Below are 19998 nucleotides of genomic sequence, written 5' to 3' on the forward strand. Positions count from 1 at the left end.
TTTTGTTGCAACATCAAATTATTCCCTTTTCCTACAACACACACACACACACACACACACACACACACACACACACTGAACATGCACATTTTGTCTGGTTTGGCTTTAAAAAGAAACATTAATATTCAGTGTTGGCTGTTTTTACTTATGTTGGATAGATACCATATTTCAAGGAAAAAATATAATACCACATTATCAGGTGCTGAAACAAATAAATATTGGTATACCACATTAAACAACAGATTTTGCTTCACAAAAGATGATTTCTTCCTTTCATCCTGAGGCTGTTGTAGAATTTTACTCACAACGTTGTAAAATATCTTTTCTTGTGGGCATTATATATTTTCTTCTATAAGAATGATTATGGGATGTTTCTATTTTATTTTATTATAGTTATTAATATTTTTAATATTACAATGAACAAAATAAAATACGGATTAATTATAATGAAATTTTTGGGGGAAACAATTCAGTTTTATATATAATTAGGTATACAAAAACAAGTGCAAATTGAACATTGTTTAAATTTCAGAGAACATTGTAGTTACTCTACTATTGTTTCTTTGATATACTATTGTTTCTTTGATATTGATTATTATACTATTGTTTCTTTGATACTCTTTCTTTGTACTTATGATAATTTACTGATATTATAATATATATTCAAAATCTAATGTGAAATTATACTCTAAACACAGTCCAGTTTTTTGACCTTTGATAGGATAATTTTTCATTTATCATCAAACTTGTTTTCTAGAAACCTAGATTGGCCTTCCAATATTGGTTGTGATTTCTTTTTCCTTCGAATAATACAAGTTTATTTTTTTTTTTAATTTTTTTTTCAACGTTTATTTATTTTTGGGACAGAGCGAGACAGAGCATGAACGGGCGAGGGGCAGAGAGAGAGGGAGACACAGAATCGGAAACAGGCTCCAGGCTCTGAGCCATCAGCCCAGAGCCCGACGCGGGGCTCGAACTCACGGACCGCGAGATCGCGACCTGGCTGAAGTCGGACGCTTAACCGACTGCGCCACCCAGGCGCCCCACAAGTTTATTTTTATTAATTAAATAATGCAATATCAGAATTCTAGTGCTGATAAAGATGAAGTGAACCTCCCAGTGTCTCATTTCCCCACAGATACAATTGAAAGCACTGGACAGACTCCAAAAATCATCTTTATGAGGACTGTGAAAAATCAATTCAGGCAGATTGAAAATGAAGTCAAAACTTGAAGAGAGTCCTATATAGCAGTGAAGATTTTTGTTTTTGTTGCTGTTTTCTCCAGCTTTGACCCAATGTTGGGCCCGAGTCTTGGAATTGGTCAGAAGCATGTATAGCAAAATATCTAGGGGAAACTATCTCTCTTTAGAGCAATGAAAAATTTGATTCTTATCAGCAGGAATGAGGGAGGAGTTTCTTTTAGTGGGTTAATTGGCGTTTACTTGTTTAGCCTTTATATGACAGCTCCAGTCAAGGATCTACACTTCTGGGATGTCAGTGACTGAGAAGTCACCAGAAACCTCAAAAGAAGTCTTAGTACTAAGGATAGAGGAAAAGGGATGCTATTGGTCCAAAAAGAAGGGAGAATTCACCATTGTTCCTTTCGTTTATCTCACTGCATTACCACAAGAGAACTACAGTCCAACAGTAAATACTGCACAGAAGTATAGTCATAGTATATTACACTTACCACAGTATTTCAAGAATGGAGTATATTAATACCAATGCCAAAAAAAGTAATATGGAAAAAATATTATTTTATCCCTTTATATAAATAAATATTACAATAAAATATTTGAACTTGAATCTACTCCCATTCTCTTCAACACTATTCCCATTATAATTCTTTATTTTTAGGTTTTATTTATTTATTTATTTAGAGAGACAGCACACAGCAGGTGAAGGGCAGAGAGAAGGAGAGAGGGAATCTCAAGCAGGCTCCACATGGTCAGCACAGAGCCCAATGCGGGGCTTGAGCCCATGAATCATAAGATCATGACCTGAGCTGATATGAGGAGTCGGATGCTTCACCAATTGAGTCATCCAGGCGCCCCATTCCTCTTATAATTCTGTGTAGTAATAATATTATTACTATATAAATGCTACCAATACTTGACATCTCAGTTCCTTGAACTTTTTTTCTCCAGTGTTCTTATCTTTTATACAATCTCAGGTATCCATTCCTGTGTTTACAGCTTAGGTGTCAGCAATCTCTCACAATTTTCATTCTAGCCACTCCAACCTCTGAATACTGCATCTTATGGTTAAAACTCACTTATTCTGATATATCAACCACTAAAATATATAACCCTATCTGAAACTTTAAATGAATTTAAGTGCCAAGTCCCTTTAATTTCATTTTACTATTTTGAGTAAACCAAAATCCAGTCCTAGACTATTCCATGCTTAACCCTATAGGTTAATGTGGCTGGAGTAAAATGCAAAGCCATTGTAATGAACAAATTGTAAATTCACAATAACTAACAAGTTGTGTCTTAATGTTTTACTAGAATCTCCCTAGTCCCTTTACTATCTTACTTCTCTGTATTATCCCACTTAGATATTTTTTGGGGGATTATCTTCTTCCCTTACATCTCTACTGAGTTTTTTTCCACTGATGACCTCGCCACCTATTTTACACAGAAATGAAACATTCAGGAGACAACATTTGCAAGTCCCATTCATTACATCTATCTATCTGCATCTGAGGCCACACTGACTTCTCTCTTGATACTTTATTTCTCCAAATTATCTATATTTCTGGAAAAAATCTTTACCATCACGTGTACATAAAAATTGCATCTCCTTTATGAAACTCCAAGAATTAACATTGACAATTCTCCAGTTTGCCTCCTGCAACATTGTTTTATTCACTCTACTTGCTACTCTTCTCACTATTATTCAATAAATGTTGTTTCCTTTTCAATTTTTTGCTAGTTTTCTTGAGGAATGATAGACAAATAAAAGTTGTATAAATTTAGGCTGTACAACATGATTCGTTAAGGAATAGGTCATCACTGACATCACTACTGTTAAACTCTGTTGAACTACTGTCAAGCCTCAATTCCCCTCATTCTTGACCCATCAACTGTCTTTTAACACAGTTGAATGTAAATATTGGGACCTTTCAGATAAATGACATGAAATAAATTTGTCTTCCTATATTTATTCAACTACTGTTCTTATTCGCTACAATACACAGTGTCTTTATTTTGATGAACATTAGTAAAATGATTCAATAGGGAAAACATCAGTATTACTTAAAATACCCTTGAAATAAATGTTAACAGAATTATGTATTGTGAATGTACATAAATATTACTCAGTGCATTGGTTCTTTGTTGATTTTATACTCAAGGCACATTGTTGATTACTAAGGTTCTCTGGAAAGAGAAAAGGTGTTAAAGAATGGCTTTTAATAATTGGAAAAATATTTAATAGTTATCACTTGGATGTCCTTCAACATCAAGTCAATTAAATAGCAAAAAAAAATGTTTTTTACTATGTTGCTCATGTTCTTGCATGTATTTAAAGCTCATGTTCTTGTGACCTTGAAAACACAAACTTAATATCACATAATACCTGAATAGTGGATATTCTGACCAAAAAAAGCACTACAATTTAATGTCAGCATATTCCCTGAGATTATAGTGAATATATGACTGTACTACAAGTCTTCACAAAATATTATTGGAACACATCACTGTAGTTTACGTATGCAGCTAGACATACTTTCCATATACTCTAGACAATAGTATATTATCTGATTGCTTTATAATATCATACTTGTTGGTAAAATAAAAAAGCATCTGAAGTTCAGGACTATAAAATCAAGGTTTTCAAATTTTTATTTTATGTTGCACATTGTAAAATACAAGATCTATCTATCTATCATCTATCTATCTACCTATCTATCTATCTATCTATCATCTATCATTTATCTCTCTCTATTTTTTCCATGTATATAAACATGTAAACATTCTGTATACTTCTACAATGGAAATCTCATATATTCGATGAATATTTCACAATACACAGTTCCTGATTTTAATACAAAAGAATTCATAACAACTTATTAGTGATTTTGAAATAACCAAACTACTGGAAAAAATACTACATAACTCTTATTATCATGGGTAGAACTATGTGTCATGCTGCATAAAAGAATTATTGAAGAATGTCACCAGATGCACTCCGAGAGAATGCATAGCCTTAATTTTAGGTTTTCGTTTTTAATCTAATGCATGATACTAAAAAATGTGCAAAACAATAAAGCCAAAATGTGGGGACAGTCTTAGTAAAGGAAATAAGTGGAAATACTACAGTATAGTGATATAAAACAAAAGGTAGAAAAAAATGTTTCATTAAACAGTATCCCATAAGAGAAAATGTATCTTAACAATAAATAATGGATATAATATAATCTCAGGAAACAAACTTAATTCCTTTATATTTATAAACTCAATTGAATATCTTCCTTTCCTAAATAGTGAAAATTCTATCATGAACTGCTATTGGCATTTCTGAACCTTCACTGTTATAAACTGAATACTAACAATACATTTGTTGATTCAATAATTTGTGTAACAAATATATATTCAATGTCTCATATGCACTATGATATCTGCTAGACTCTAATTATTAAAAATAAGAAAAAAATAATAAAATCAGGAAAAAATATATTCCCCAAGTTCAAAGGACTTTAGTCTCAAACCTAGGCCAAATCTATATTAAGGTTCACATCAGTCTTTATATTAATTCCTTTCTAGGAAATTGTTCATTACTTATTATGAAATACATAATTCCAGGCAATAAATATCTCTTCAAAAATTTACAATTTAGTAACAACATATTTCTAAATCTTTATTAATATACTTTGTTGTTACTTTTAAAAAATAATGTTCTCAGATTCATAAAATTGACTCATTTATACCTTTTAAAAGCCTAAATGGAATGCTGCTAGAAATACTAATTTACATACATTGATGTAAACTAGCAAAACACGTTGAATTTCTCTTATACAACAATGAAATTCAGAAAACCAGTCTATTAAAAAAAAAAAAAACAAAAACAAAACTGCTCCTGTGAAATTTTATCCAGCTTCATTAGGCTCAGATATAGGGATTTGAACCTAAACCTTTGAACTTTTGTTTACTTAATTTCACATAAGTTGATTTCTTAGCACTTGAAGTTATGCCACTCCAGCCATTGTAATCAGCCCGATACACAGTTTCATTTTGTGTTTTTCTTTCCTTAGGAGATTACTTGCAACTGAAACTCATTTCTTACTTGATAGTGGATATTACTGAATCATTCTTTAAAAAATGTGTCCTGAGATATAGAGTAACAGCCTCAGGTTCTTTGGTCTTTAACACTCCTTTCCCTTTTTTGTTAAAATATCAACTTCTAAAAGACATCTTATATTTTAAAGAGCAATAATTTTGTATGTACCACAATGTATGTATGTCTGTTAATGATCTGTAGGAATTTTTAAACTCTCTTTCTTTTGGATATCATCATGGAGAGGATTAAAGTTCTTAATATACATGTGTTAAGTCTTTCTAATACCAAATCTATCCTAAGAATATTAAGAAAACATAAAAAGCATGTTTGAGTACCAAAGAGTTTTTTTGTCAAAGTAACATTTGAGATGCTAGCTCACAGACAATATTTTTTTTAATGAAAAGATATCTTTAAAGAGTATATTAATTTCTGAATATGTATCTTTCAGTTTGATATCCTTATAGGGCCTGGACAATTCTATTAAGTTATTATTATGCAGATTGAATTGTGTCTTAATTTACTTCCACTTTCTTAATATTAGTACATGTCTAAAGTAAAAATCAATAAAAGTTTTAATGTTAATCCGATTTAAATAGTCAATATAGGGGCACCTGGGTGGCGCAGTCGGTTAAGCGTCCGACTTCAGCCAGGTCACGATCTCGCGGTCCATGAGTTCGAGCCCCGCGTCGGGCTCTGGGCTGATGGCTCAGAGCCTGGAGCCTGTTTCCGATTCTGTGTCTCCCTCTCTCTCTGCCCCTCCCCCGTTCATGCTCTGTCTCTCTCTGTCCCAAAAATGAATAAAAAACGTTTAAAAAAAAAAAAAATTTAAATAGTCAATATAAAAATATTTCAACATAAAGTGTGGATTATTTTACTCTTTGAGACAAATTACGTGGTTTGAAGTTTAGAAAGAGGAAAACAATGATTTATAGTTTAACCAGAAGAGTGATTACAGATTTCTAGACTAAAAACTTAATGTGTGTGAAAGTAGAAGTTTTTCCACAAAGATCTGGAACAAAGTAAGAATGTACCTTGCCACTATAACTTTTCAACATTGTACTAGAAGTACAAGATAATGCCATAAGACACAAAAAGACAATAAAAAGTATGATAATAGAGGTGGAAGAAATAAAACTGTCTTTGTTTACAGATGGCATGATTTCCCAGTAGAACATCCAAAAGAATCAACAACAAAAATCTCTTTTAACTAAATTGCTTATTACTTTGCTAGATAGCAAAGTTGCAAGATATAGGGTTAAAACACAAAATATACAAAAGTCAACCAACTTTCCTATATACTAGGAATGAACAAATGGAATTTGAGGGGTTTTTTGGAAAATACCACTAACATTAGCGCTCAAAAAATGAAATAACTAGGTATAAATCTAACAAAGTATGTACAAGATATACGTGGAAGAGAATTACAAAACTCTGGTGAATGATAATCAAAGAGGAACTAAATAGATGGAGATATAGCCCATGTTCATGGATGACAAGGCTCACTATTGTCAAGATGTCATCTTTCCAACTTGATACATAGATTCAACAAATCTCACCAAAATATCAGTAAGTTGTTTTGCGGATTGGAATAAGCTGATTCTAAAGGTTATGTGGAGAGGTAAAAGACTCAGCGTAGGCAACAGCAACTGAAAAAGAACGAAGTTGGAGGATAGACATTACCCAACTTCAAGACTATATATAAAGTGTGGCATGTGTGTGGAAATAGTGGTGAAAGAATAGATAAGTAGATCAATGGAAAGAATATGAAATTCAGAAATAGCCCCACATAAATAAAGTCACTGATACATGGTAAAGGAGCAAGGCTATATAATGGAGAAAAGGCAATCTTTTCAACATATAAGGCTGGAACAAGTAGACTTTTACATGTAAAAAATAAATAAATAAATTTAGACACAGACCTTACACCCTTAACAACATTAAAGAATAATGGAAAATAGACCTAAATGTAAAAATGTAAAACTGTAAAAATCCTAGAAGTAGCATAGAATAAAACTTAGATGACTTTGGGTATGGTGATACAACAACAAAGGATTGGTCCATGAAAGAAATAAATGATAAATTGGACTTAATTAAAAAAAAAAAAAAAAACGGCTCTGCAAAAAACACTGTTGAGAGAATGAAAAGCCAAGCCACAAAATGGGAGAAAAGTGATTGCAAAAGACACATCTGATAAAGGACTATTATCCAAAATATACACAGAACTCTTAAAAGTCAACAATAGGAAAACAAACAACTCACTTAAAAAATGGAAAAAAGACCTTAACAGACACTTCATGAAAACAAAACAAAACAAAACAGATGATAAATAAGCACATGAAGATGCTCCAGTATTACATCCTTAGGGAATGCAAATTAAGACAATGAGATACACTACATATCTATTAGAATAGCAAAAATTCAGAATGCTGACAACACAAAATGCAGGTGAAGATGTAAAACGGTAAAACTCTTATTCATTGCTGGTGGGAATACAGAATGCTATGGCTATTTTGCAAGACTGTTGGACATCTTCTTATAGAATTAAACATACTCTTACAATCTGATCCAGCTCACACTCTTTGCTATCACCCAAGGAGTTGAAAACTTCTGTCCACACAAAACCTGCATGTGGATGTGTATGGAAGCTTGATTCATAATTGCTATGCTGCCTGCACCATTCAGGCCATGATTTCCGTCACCTTTAGATTTGGCAGAACTGTGGTCCTAAGCCTAAGAAGTCTTCTGAATATGCTTGCATTTTTTAGTAAAACCTACACAGAGCAGATCAAGCAAATATCATAGGTAGTGAGACATCAACATGAGCTTCAAACATGGTCTGCCAGTTTTTGACCGTGGAGCACATTTTGTCATAGGTAAGATCTACATCGTGGAAATTGGTTGGATTTTTATTTTATTATTTTATTTTATTTTATTTTATTTTATTTTATTTTATTTTATTTTATTTTATTTTATTTTATTTTTGCCTGAAAATCCTCAGTAATTGGTTTGAATCTTCTAAATAAAATAAAATCTCATCATTTTGAAAATCAGTATGTCTCATTTCAAAAACAAAAACAAAAACAAAAAAACAATCCTTGGGCAATCAGATCCAATTTTGTTTTTTTGAGTACTTGGGACTAGTGTTTTTCCAATATTTCTTAAATTGAACATAGCTGATGCTTTCATACCATACCAATCTTAGGAAATAATGAATTCCTTTCTTCTTGGATTCCTTTTTGTCCCCTTTTGTAAGGCACTTAGAAAACTCAGATATTACTTTTTAAGATTCATGCAATAGTAAGCTCACTATGGTACTCTGAATAAAGTATCAGAAAACTATACTTAATTTTTATGTCGTGCTACAATTCAAATAACAGCGGTATTTTCTATTATTTGATAATTTTAAGGCAAATATATGAAAAATATGTATTATTTTCCTTTGTGATGGACAGTTCTTTAACATAAGGCATGATGTCTTTTATGGGTTTAATAATTTATTCTATTTATCTATTTATTAATAACTTTAAATTTTATTTTATTCTTAGTGTATCCTTTCATTTACATTTTGGGCATTTAAATAATATATTTCTCTGTTCCATGTTATTCTAATTAGTTGTTTATTTATATTGTTTATTACACATTTCTGGCTGTTGTGCGCATTCATCACTTTTCTGTTCTCTAATTAATTTTACTTTTGATGTATTAAGTTCTCTGAGGATAATTAGAATGTTTTTGCCTGAAAATAAAATAAACTATGTTTCAAAATTTTTTAAACTCTAAGGAAAATATACTATATCTCTTAAGAATTCTAGATAATTAGTGAAGTTCAAGTTGATTGATTCACTGACTCAAAGATTTCATCAAGAGACCAAGTTATTTCTATCCCAACATTATTATGGTCCTTTCTTTTCCCACACAATTGCAAAATAACAAGGGCAATTCTAACCATTAAAAGCAGAATCAGTGGCATTATGACAAAAAAAAAAAAATTGCATGCTTTCTTACAGCTTTGCTTAGCATTTTATTGGCCAGAACTGGCACATGTCCATTCTGCAACCAATAAGTGGCAAAAGAATTGGAAATACTTAATATTAATTCCACCCCTGAAACTGGTTGTGAAGTCAATTATTTTGAAGCACAGAGTTTCTTGAGGAAGTGAAAAATAGCTGAAGCATGTGCTATCATGATAAATACTAGATGTTTGGTAGGTAATCAATATTATCTAAAATATTTTCTTTTCCTATTATTATTTTGCTATTCTGTTTCTCAATTTTTCTGTTAAATGATTAATTGATAGAAATCACCAGTACCATCAACATTATTATTTGTTATTATTAAAGAAACAATTTAGTTCTCATTTTCTAGTGAGTAAATTTTTTAAATTGTGAATTTCAGTACATAGCGCTATAATAATTTCCAAATAATCTGTAATAACAACTATGACTACATATTATGTGAAGATTAATTTTGGATAGCATGACTATTATGATAGATAAATAGACATATATAGATATACATATATGTAAGTGTATGTATATACATATATATACTTACATATGTGCATATAATAAACTATATGTGTATATATCTCTACTTGTAAAATTATTTTTATAACCTCTTAGATATTGCATTTCTTGTGTTTTGCAGTAAGTGCTGCTTTAACTACTTAATGCTTTGCAAATTTATTAGGTCTATTTAATTTCTAATTTGTAAAAATTATTCTAGATTTTGTGACCTAATACAACATATAGTCTATGTCAGGAATGTCTCAGAAGTGATTGAGACAAAGGATTCATTTCTCTTTCTCCAAAGACAATGATGTATTATGCAGATTCCATTGTAATGGTGACTGATTGGGAAAGTCCAGTTTCTGTCCTATTTAGTTCCAGTGCTATTCTATCTCCTAACCTCAGGTGGAATCCATCCTGTCTGCTCTTCAGCAAAGGTAAGTATGATCCTAAATAAAATGGCAATTGGACCATCCACAAGCAGGAGCTCAGGACTCTCCTAGCTTTGTAGTGTTGTGGATCCTCTGAAAACAGCAATTTCTTCCTTTATCCTTAGCACACACTGTATTCCCATCTTCAGGACCTCCAGTGTATTTAATAACACATCCTCTATAATTTTCCTTTATAATATATTTAACTACAATTGGGGCCACAGAAAATTCTGGATGTACTACTATGCCACTCTGGAGTTTGGTAGAACTTAAGCATTATTTGAGAGTAAGAGTTTTCTCACAACTCACCTTACATCAATACACTTATACCAATGGGACTAAGTTGCTACACCATGATAACCAGGGAGAATTTGCTAAATTTTGCTGATTACCTGAGCCTCACTCACCTAGAATCAAAGTGCAAATTCTCTTTTCCCCGAAGTAATAGTTTGTAGGAGGGCTCTTTAGTGGCCTCTGAGTCTCATACTCAAGCCAAATATTAACAAGAACTAGTGCCCACATGTTCATATCTTACTATGTTATAGTTTCTGAAAACCAATTTATTTCTCCAATCTTTGAAGATAATATTTTGTAACCATGCGAAACACAATATTGTATTGTGCCTTTTTATAGGTATGTTTAATCATTTCTGTTTTAAACTTGGATGGTGAATTTCAAAGCTAAGATATGCACCATATTTGTTTTCTGACAACACTAACCAGGAAAAGCTGCAGTTTCATGTCTCACAACTATAATAACTTTGTTCAGAAGGAAGAGTGGGAGGAAAAAAAAGAAGATAAAAAAGAGATAAAGAATATATCACGTAATTATCCCACAACATTCTTCTTTGCATTAATATAAAATTAAGTATCATGGGGCACCTGGGTGGCTCAGTCAGTTGAGCGTCCGACTTAGGCTCAGGTCATGCTCTCGCGGTCTGTGAGTTCGAGCCCCGTGTCGGGCTCTGTAATGACCACTCAGAGCCTGGAGCCTGTTTCAGATTCTGTGTCTCCCTCTCTCTCTGACCTTCCCCCGTTCATGTTCTGTCTCTCTCTGTCTCAAAAATAAATGTTAAAAAAAATTTAAAAAAATAAATAAAATTAAGTATCAAAGATCCATGTTTAAGGATAAATATTTTATTATTTAAAAAAATTTAATGTGTATTCATTTTTGAGAGAGACAGAGACAGAGTGTGAGCAGGGGAGGGGCTCTGAGCTGTCAGCACAGGGCCGTACTCGGGACTTGAACCCATGAACCATGAGATCTTGACCTGAGCCAAAGTTGGCCACTCAACTGACTGAGTCACCCAGGCATCCTTGGATAAATATTTTAAAAGTAAATAATATACCCAGAATTTTTCCTGAGAAATATCCCCTCAGCTCAAGGAATGAATCACTGAATTCTACTCCTGAAACCAATATTGCACTGTATGTTAACTAACTAAAATTTAAATTAAAAAAAAAAAAAAAGAAAGAAAGTACGACCCCCAAACTGTTTAGGAGGAGAGAAAGTTTGAAAGGTAAGTGAGCATATGCACAGGGATTAGTTATCCTGTCTGTACCATGCCCCCATGGTTGACTCCTGTACCTGGATTTTGAGGTGGCAGTAGAATTGTGACCTACTTTTAGGGGTTCTTGAGAACCAAAACATCAGAGAAACCTGTTTTATGGCAGTTATGAAGGAGACCTAGATTTCTTAGCGTTTCACAGAATATTGCTTAGAAACTAAACGCAAGCATTCACTATAAGTGCTACAGTAATTACAGTACCAATGACACATTCACACTGATGAAGATCAAGAACAGAAGGTAATGTACGAAAACCAGATAATGTTGAATGGGCAGCATAGGAAGCCTCTTCCACCATAGTTAATGTCTAGTAGAGTCTCTGAGACTTTGAAGGATAATATCTGGTGAATGCAGTCAAGAACACTGAAATCCAAAACTAACTGAACCCTTTGAACACACAGACATGTCCCCCTCCACCTTGCCGGAGGATGGCAGCACCACTTTCATGCCTGAAAACTGTTTAGCATCTCAGGTGAACCCATGTCTGAAACCAACACATGACAGGTTCAGGATACCTTCTCCTGTTGTGGCAAAAATAACAACAGAAAGCAACAACAACAACAACATGATGGATTAACACTAAATTTACATGGCCTGACTTGGAAAGAGTGTGCTTTAATAAATAACCCAGTCCATAATTTTCTAAAAAGCTCTTCTTTTTTTCCAAAGTGTGTCTAGTTGTCTTGCAGGACCTTAAATGAAGCAGTGACTATAATATTTATCCTGAAGAACTTTAACATTTTTTGAGACTAATTATGGCATTAAATAGGAAAATGTGTCAGAATTCAATTTTCAGGCTTAATCCTTGAATCATATCATTTAATCCACAGACTGAACTTGCCAGATATAAGCCAATAATTCTGAAATCAATTTTATTCTGAAGTCAGCTATTTCCATCCACAAACTCATCATTTCAAGGCATTTGCTTTGCTCTCTGGAAAGCTCATCTCTCCCCCACTCACAGCTGTCCCTGAGCTGCTTGCTCAGAGGCCTTCTCTGATCTGCCTTCTCTAAAACAGCTATTACTATCAGCCTTTATTCCCTTGAATCTCTTATCTAATTTTTTTATAGCACTTATACCCAACTACTCTTGTTTTATATTGTTTGTTCTCCTCACTTAATTATAACTTCTGTGAGAACCATTTTGCATGTTTCATGGACCTTCAACTCTTATACTCAATGGCTAATCAATAAATATTTTTATTTAATAAATCTCTGCTTGAGCATTTCATTTGCTTCTCAGAATAGCAATGTTCTAAAAAGGATCTAAGACCTTTTTTTGTAAAAAGAAAAAAAAAATGTCTGGTGTTCCTCAATTCAGAAAAAAATTAGTAGTTCTTCAAAGTTGACCATCCAAAAAAACTAAGGAATTTACCTCAAAATTTCCATCTTTCTAAATTTATATTCATCTACCAACTTTTAGAAATTTTACTTCCTAGTGTTCATCTGCTTGCCCACACTACAGCTAAGCAACCTAGTAATTTATAATACATGCAGTAAATACAGCAATATTGAGATGAAGCACAGTGGATTTTTACCCTTCCCAACTTAAAATACTTCAGATAGAGTCCACAACATAAATAATATGTGTCACATGATATAGCCATGACCATCTTATCTAACCTCATTTTGTGACAATGATCTCCTCTGTTCTATGATTCACTCTTTTTAAGTTTCTTTGTGGTCTTTGATATTGATGTTCTCATCCAGTTTTCAACCTCCCCATATGTTGTATATCTAAAATGCTTACTCCCTCCTATCCAAATCTTCACTCATTCAGTTCCTGTTTTCCTTCTGGTTCAGCTTAAAAGACACTTTCTCTTTGCACAATTACAAATATATGATTAATTATATGTAGTATTCTCTTTAGTGTCTGTTTTTCCTACTTTAATAAGACACAGAAAGTTTTTTCTGTGTTCTCTAATCTTTGGTGAGTGGTAATTACAGTGTAGGTAGGAAATGCTCAATAGTTCTTTATATTGTTACTAATCAACAGAAAATGCGTGTTGGGAGTCCTGAATTATTCAACTATGGCAACTGCATTTATTAAAATAAAATCTATTGCTCTTAATAGTCACCTCACTTTTGGCATTAAGATTTCTTACATTTATCAGTCTTTCTTTTCCAGAATAATGTACTTACAGTCATCTGTATTATTAACATAAAATATGTGGTGTAAAATACCTTGGAAATTAAGTATGTGATTTCTTTGTGTGGGTGATGGGCATTTGAGAGAGCAATAAACTGCATCTTCTATGCTGCCTTGGGAAAAAATGGAACTTTAGAAATATGAAGCTATGTGATAAAAAGAAATGTTTACTAGCTGAACAACAAAAACATCAACATTTGTGTATGTAATATAATATGTCTTCAGAAAAAGCCACACAATATATTTTGGCAATAATATAAATATATAAAAGAGTAAGTCTATAAACAAAATTCACAGATATTTCTTCATAAGGACCCTAAAGCAGAGCAAAATTGAGAGATATTTTAAAAATTAACATAAAGTGGGGTGCCTGGGTGGCTCAGTCGGTTAAGCATCTGACTTCAGCTTAGTCAGGATCTCATGGTCCATGGGTTCAAGCCCTGAGCCAGTCTCTGTGCTGACAGCTTATAGCCTGGAAGCTGCTTTGGGTTCTGTGTTTTCCTCTCTCTCTGCCCCTCCCCCGTTCCCATTCTGTCCCTGTCTCTCTCAAAACTAAATTAACATTAATTTTTTTAAATTAACATGAAGTGATTTATATTTTCATTTATTAAAATTAATATAATTTGGTGATTATATGACAAGCCAAAAATGTCAACAAATATTGATCACAGTCCTTCACCTGCATAAAGCACAGATATACTAGTTTGTTAATATGTGACTGAGACATAATCAAAATGACACTGAAAGGGTTAGTGAGAAAGGCCTGTGACTGTAAGGGATTAACTATCGCCATATTTCAGACAATATCACAACTTCAGTTTAACATAAAAAGTGCTGATTCATGAATAATTTACAATATTCAGAGCGATACAACAGCAGTGTTTCCAGATCACTGTAAATCTAAAGTGAACTATTTTAACCTAATGAGGATAACTTAATCTGCCTGAAAAGGGTATTTATGGTGTGCTGTCATAATTCCATAACTCAAAAAGAAATATGATACTTTCAACAGTCCTCTTTTTATTGTATCAAATCACATTATACTTTAATCAATTATGAGTTTTAGACCTTCTCACTTTCTGACATGTATTGTGATTAGATGTTTGTATATTCTTCTCTCTGAGTAAATTGTGAGCAACTTAAGGAATTGAACTGTATCTTACCCATTTTTCACATCACAGAGTACTTAAAAAAACATTTTTATTTAATTTATTTATTTATTTTGAGAGACAGAGAGAAAGAGCAGGGGATTGGCAGAGAGAAAGGGAGAGAGAGAATCCCAAGCAGGCTCTGCACTGTCAGCGTGGAGTCCCATGCAGGGCTCAAACTCACATACCTTGAGATCATGATCTGAGCCGAAACCAAGAGTGGGATTCTTAACCGACTAAGCTACCCAGGCGCTTCCAGAATACTTTTTATATGGAAAGGGTCAATATATTTATTTTAAATGTGGAAAGAAATAGTGTAGAATTAATGAGATTCCAAGATGCAAGTAAATTTTATTTAAAAAATTCTGTGTTTACCTTCTCTTTCTTCCTTCCTTCCTCTCTCCCTCCCTCCTTCCCTCCATTCCTTTCTTCTCTTTCCTCTTTCTTTCTCTCTCTCTTTTCCCTTCCCTTCCTTTCCCTCTCTCCATCCTTTCTTTCCTTCCTTCCTTCATTCTTTCCTTCCTTTCTTCTTTTTGAATTTAACAAACTGTTAGGTTGCGGACTTTCAATAGATTGCAGTGAGAGAGCTGCTCTGCTATGTACAAAACCAGGAAAAATATCTGTGTTTAAAATAATGGCATTATGATAGCATTATCTCTTCTTTGAGTCCAGTGAAACTGAGTTGAACATAAACAGCAATTCCATCTTAATGAGCAGTAGGACAAACTCTCATACTGAATATAAGAATAGGAAGAAAAATGCCAAATTCAATGAAAAAAATGTATTACAGAATATGAGATGATGCAGTGTCGATATCCTATACTTTAAAAATAACGAAATACTGAGTAGAGAATTTTTCAAATTAGAATACTCTAATTAGAAATAGTAGAAAAACAAAATGAAACCCCCATTACTTGAACAGATAGATCAGAATGAATGGATCTGACCAAATGGAATAGTAGGGAGGAGCTAGTGGATGAGAAAATGGAAGATTATCCATTTGACAGGGCAGAGGGATAACTGTGAATGTTAAACTCTGTTACTGATAGTTGTTATTACCAGAAAGCAAAGGCTGAATACACACACACACACACACACACACACACACACACACACCTGGATATGGGTATAGATATAGATGTAGATTATAGATACTAATACAGATAAATAGAGAGACAGAGAGAAACAGAGAGACAGAGAGAAGCAGAAAGATGAAAGATGGAAGACCAAAACAAAGACGGAGAGACTCACAAACATAACTTTATTCATGGAGATCATGTGAATATTTTAAAGCATTTTCCTGGTTCCTTTTTAGAACGTGAATAATGATTAGCAGTGAAAAGATATGGAAGCTAAAAATAGACATAAAATAAAGAAGGAAATTAATAGGAAGCAAATTGACTTAAATGACCACTATCATTTTTAAAAATGAGCATAACTTTTTAAAAAATGTGGCAAAAAGTTTTCCATGGTATCAAATGACCTAATAAGTAACTATTGTATTTTTGAATTGAGATGTTACTTACAATAAACAGTAAAAGAAAAATCACAGCATAATCACCTAGCACTGTAAAGGAAAGAAAGGTTTAAGAAAAGTAAAGGCACATTGAAAGTAACAAAAAAGGGAGTAGGGAGAATAAGAACATCAAAGAATGCCATCAGAAATATTCAGACAGGCAAAAGAACCTTGAAGAATGTTGGCAAAAGTAAATGTAAAGCATGAAGAATTATTATTCATCATGGACTGGCTTATACTGAGCTCTGTATAGTCTTGACTTTGGGACTTAAATTAAGCATTGAAATCATTTCAAGAAATAAAAGCATTTAAGTTAATTAGAAAAAGAAAAAAATCAAATTAAAACAAAAAAAACAAATTAAACAAAACATGAAGAAGGTGTTTATAAAATTAAACACAAACACACACACACACACACACACACACACACACACACACACACACTGGGGGAAAAGAAAATATGAAGATTTCATAAAAAATCTTATAGAAGATATTTAAATAATAATTTAAAAAGCAACAACTAAACAAATTATTGTATAGTCAGGTTAAAAGAAAATAAAAATTAATAAATCAAGAGATCAAAATGTGTTAATATCAAGATATGTAATAGAACTTAAAGTGTTTCTGTTCAGGTTTTATTTAAAACAGTTGTAACAACAGGGAAAAGTCATATAATAAATTACACAAAGAACATATAATCCATGTATACAAAATGCCAAATACAAAGCAGAAAAAAATTTGACACATATTTATTCTCAGCTAATTTAGTTCAAATTTTAAATTCTACACATGTTTATTTTTATATTTTATTAACTTAGTTTATTTTTCTAGTATAACATCTCATTATTTCTTGAAATTTTTGTTTAAAAATTTTTTTACCAGTTTTTATTAGCCATTCTTGATTTTGTGTGTGTATGTGTGTGTGTGTGTGTGTGTGTATGTGTGTAACTGTATTCTATTTTCTCTCTTTGAGTCCTTTTAAATGACTTTAAAAGGACAACTTGTACAACTATGCCTTGTACAAACAGGCCTAGTCTGAGGAGTATTTTACACCAAAATTAACCTCAGGGCACACTCTTTTTATTAAGGTAAATCCAAGGTAATAAAAAAAAAACAATCATGCTAAAATATTTAGACTTCTTATGTATGACTACTTTTATTTTTTTTTTTTTTTAATTTTTTTTCAACGTTTTTATTTATTTTTGGGACAGAGAGAGACAGAGCATGAACGGGGGAGGGGCAGAGAGAGAGGGAGACACAGAATCGGAAACAGGCTCCAGGCTCCGAGCCATCAGCCCAGAGCCCGACGCGGGGCTCGAACTCACGGACCACGAGATCGTGACCTGGCTGAAGTCGGACGCTTAACCGACTGCGCCACCCAGGCGCCCCTTGTATGACTACTTTTAAACATACTAAAATTAAAATTTTAAAGTAATGTCTTTAATTAGTTACTTAGTTTAATTAGTTTACTGTCCTGGCTTCAAATTTTGGATCATTCACTTTCTTCAAAAGTTGGAAATAATTTTTAAATTCACTATTGTCTCAATTTTTTTTTTTGTCTTCCTTACTGGCTATTATGACAATTAAATGACTCAGTGCATGTAAATATTTTACTGTAATGAATAATATAGCAAGGCTTTAAAAATGTGAGGCAATTGATTGATTTTTATATTCAGTTTTGAAAAAGTAGTCTTTTTGTCTATACTATTCTATTTTAAAGCTATATCGTATTGTGGCTCAATACTCCCACAATAAGAAGAAATGTCACAATTCTTTATCAACCAGTAAAGTCCGATAACCTATTTAAAAGCTTAGAGTGAGATTTTAGGTTTACTTTGGACACAGAATATATTCTTGATATGGCCTCTGATTAAATGTGCTACTGACAAGTCCTCACCTCTGATGAAACAAGGAGAGAGCAGTAGTCCCAGGAGATCTAGAGGGTAAAAGTTTTTTGTTCTTCTTGATACTATTAGCAATCCCACAGGAAAGGTGAAGGTCTATCATCCTCTAAAAATGAGTTCACACAAAGGGCATTTGGTAGGAAATGTAGTAAAGTTTATTACTGTAGAGTGACTACTCTTTAGAAAAATAGAAGACTCCTAAACCTAACCTTTTTTTAGCTGAATACTTTTAGAAATATTAAATTTATACAAAATTATATTTTCACTTGTTTATGAAGTTCATATTCCAAAGTATTATATTTATTTGAAATCAAATTACAAGTAAAATGAATAGGACAATCTATAAAGTCCATTTTAACCCATAATACTCTGAAATAAGATTTTCAGTAAATATGTACATAGATGATAGAGAAAAGAAAAAAAAATAAATGTTTACTGAGATTCTATTTTTACCCAAAGAAAACCAATCTTAGCTGAATAGTCCTCAATTAATTATAGTTTCATATACTGGAAACAACAATAGTATAAGTTTGATATTGTGATTTAAAAGAGAAATCTATATTTCTATCTATTTGGTCTTCCTATGCAATTCCTGGCTTCCAACTCTAAAAACCCTTGGAATTTCCAAAGTATGGAGAATGATAAAGGTATCTTTTATCATCCTAATGAGGTAACTTTGGGAAAGCCTAAGGATGGTGATCAGCTTCCTGTGGAGCCAACCATGTGATTACAGGTTGGAATTTTCAGTTCCATTCCTCAGCCTTCAGGGGGAGGATAAGTGCTTGAGATTGAGTTCAATCAACAATGACCAATGACTTAATCAATGAAATCTCCATAAAACCCCAAAACGACAGGATTCAAAGAGATTCTTATTTGGTAAACACATAGAGATTTGGGAAAAGTGGAATGATTGGGGAGAGTGTGGAAGCTCTTGCCCCACATGTACTTGCCCTTTTCTACTCTTCCATGTGGCTATTCCTGAGTTATATCCTTTTATGATAAGTCAATAATCTAATAAGTAAAGTATTTCTCTGAGTTCTGTGAGCCACTGTAGGGGGGGTCGTGGAAACCACCAATTTATAGCTGGTAGGTCAGAAGTACAGGTGATGGCCTGGACTTGGAATTGACATTCAGAATTGGAGTGGGTTGTTGTAGCTTCCAATTTGTAGCCAGTGAGTCAGAAGCATAGGTTATATCCTGGGCTTGAGACTAGCTTTACAGTGAGATGGTGGGGAGCCTTATATGACTGAGCCTTTAACCTGTAGAATATGATGAAACTTCTGGGTAGATAGTATCAGAATTGAGCAGAATTGACTACACTCAGCTGGTGTATCAGCATTGCTTGTTGGTGTGGTTAAATTCTCCTTTACACTCACACATATTGTAATTGGGTTCCAGAACCCAAAATAATAAGAAATTTTCTTCTAAGGGTATTTTTAAATAAGATGATTCACTATCTAAATATGTTTTAATAAAAATCTTATAAAATAA

The sequence above is a fragment of the Puma concolor genome, chromosome A1, assembly GCF_028749965.1.
Source record: "Puma concolor isolate L17-30 chromosome A1, mPumCon1.1.hap2, whole genome shotgun sequence".
Lineage (NCBI taxonomy): Eukaryota > Metazoa > Chordata > Mammalia > Carnivora > Felidae > Puma > Puma concolor.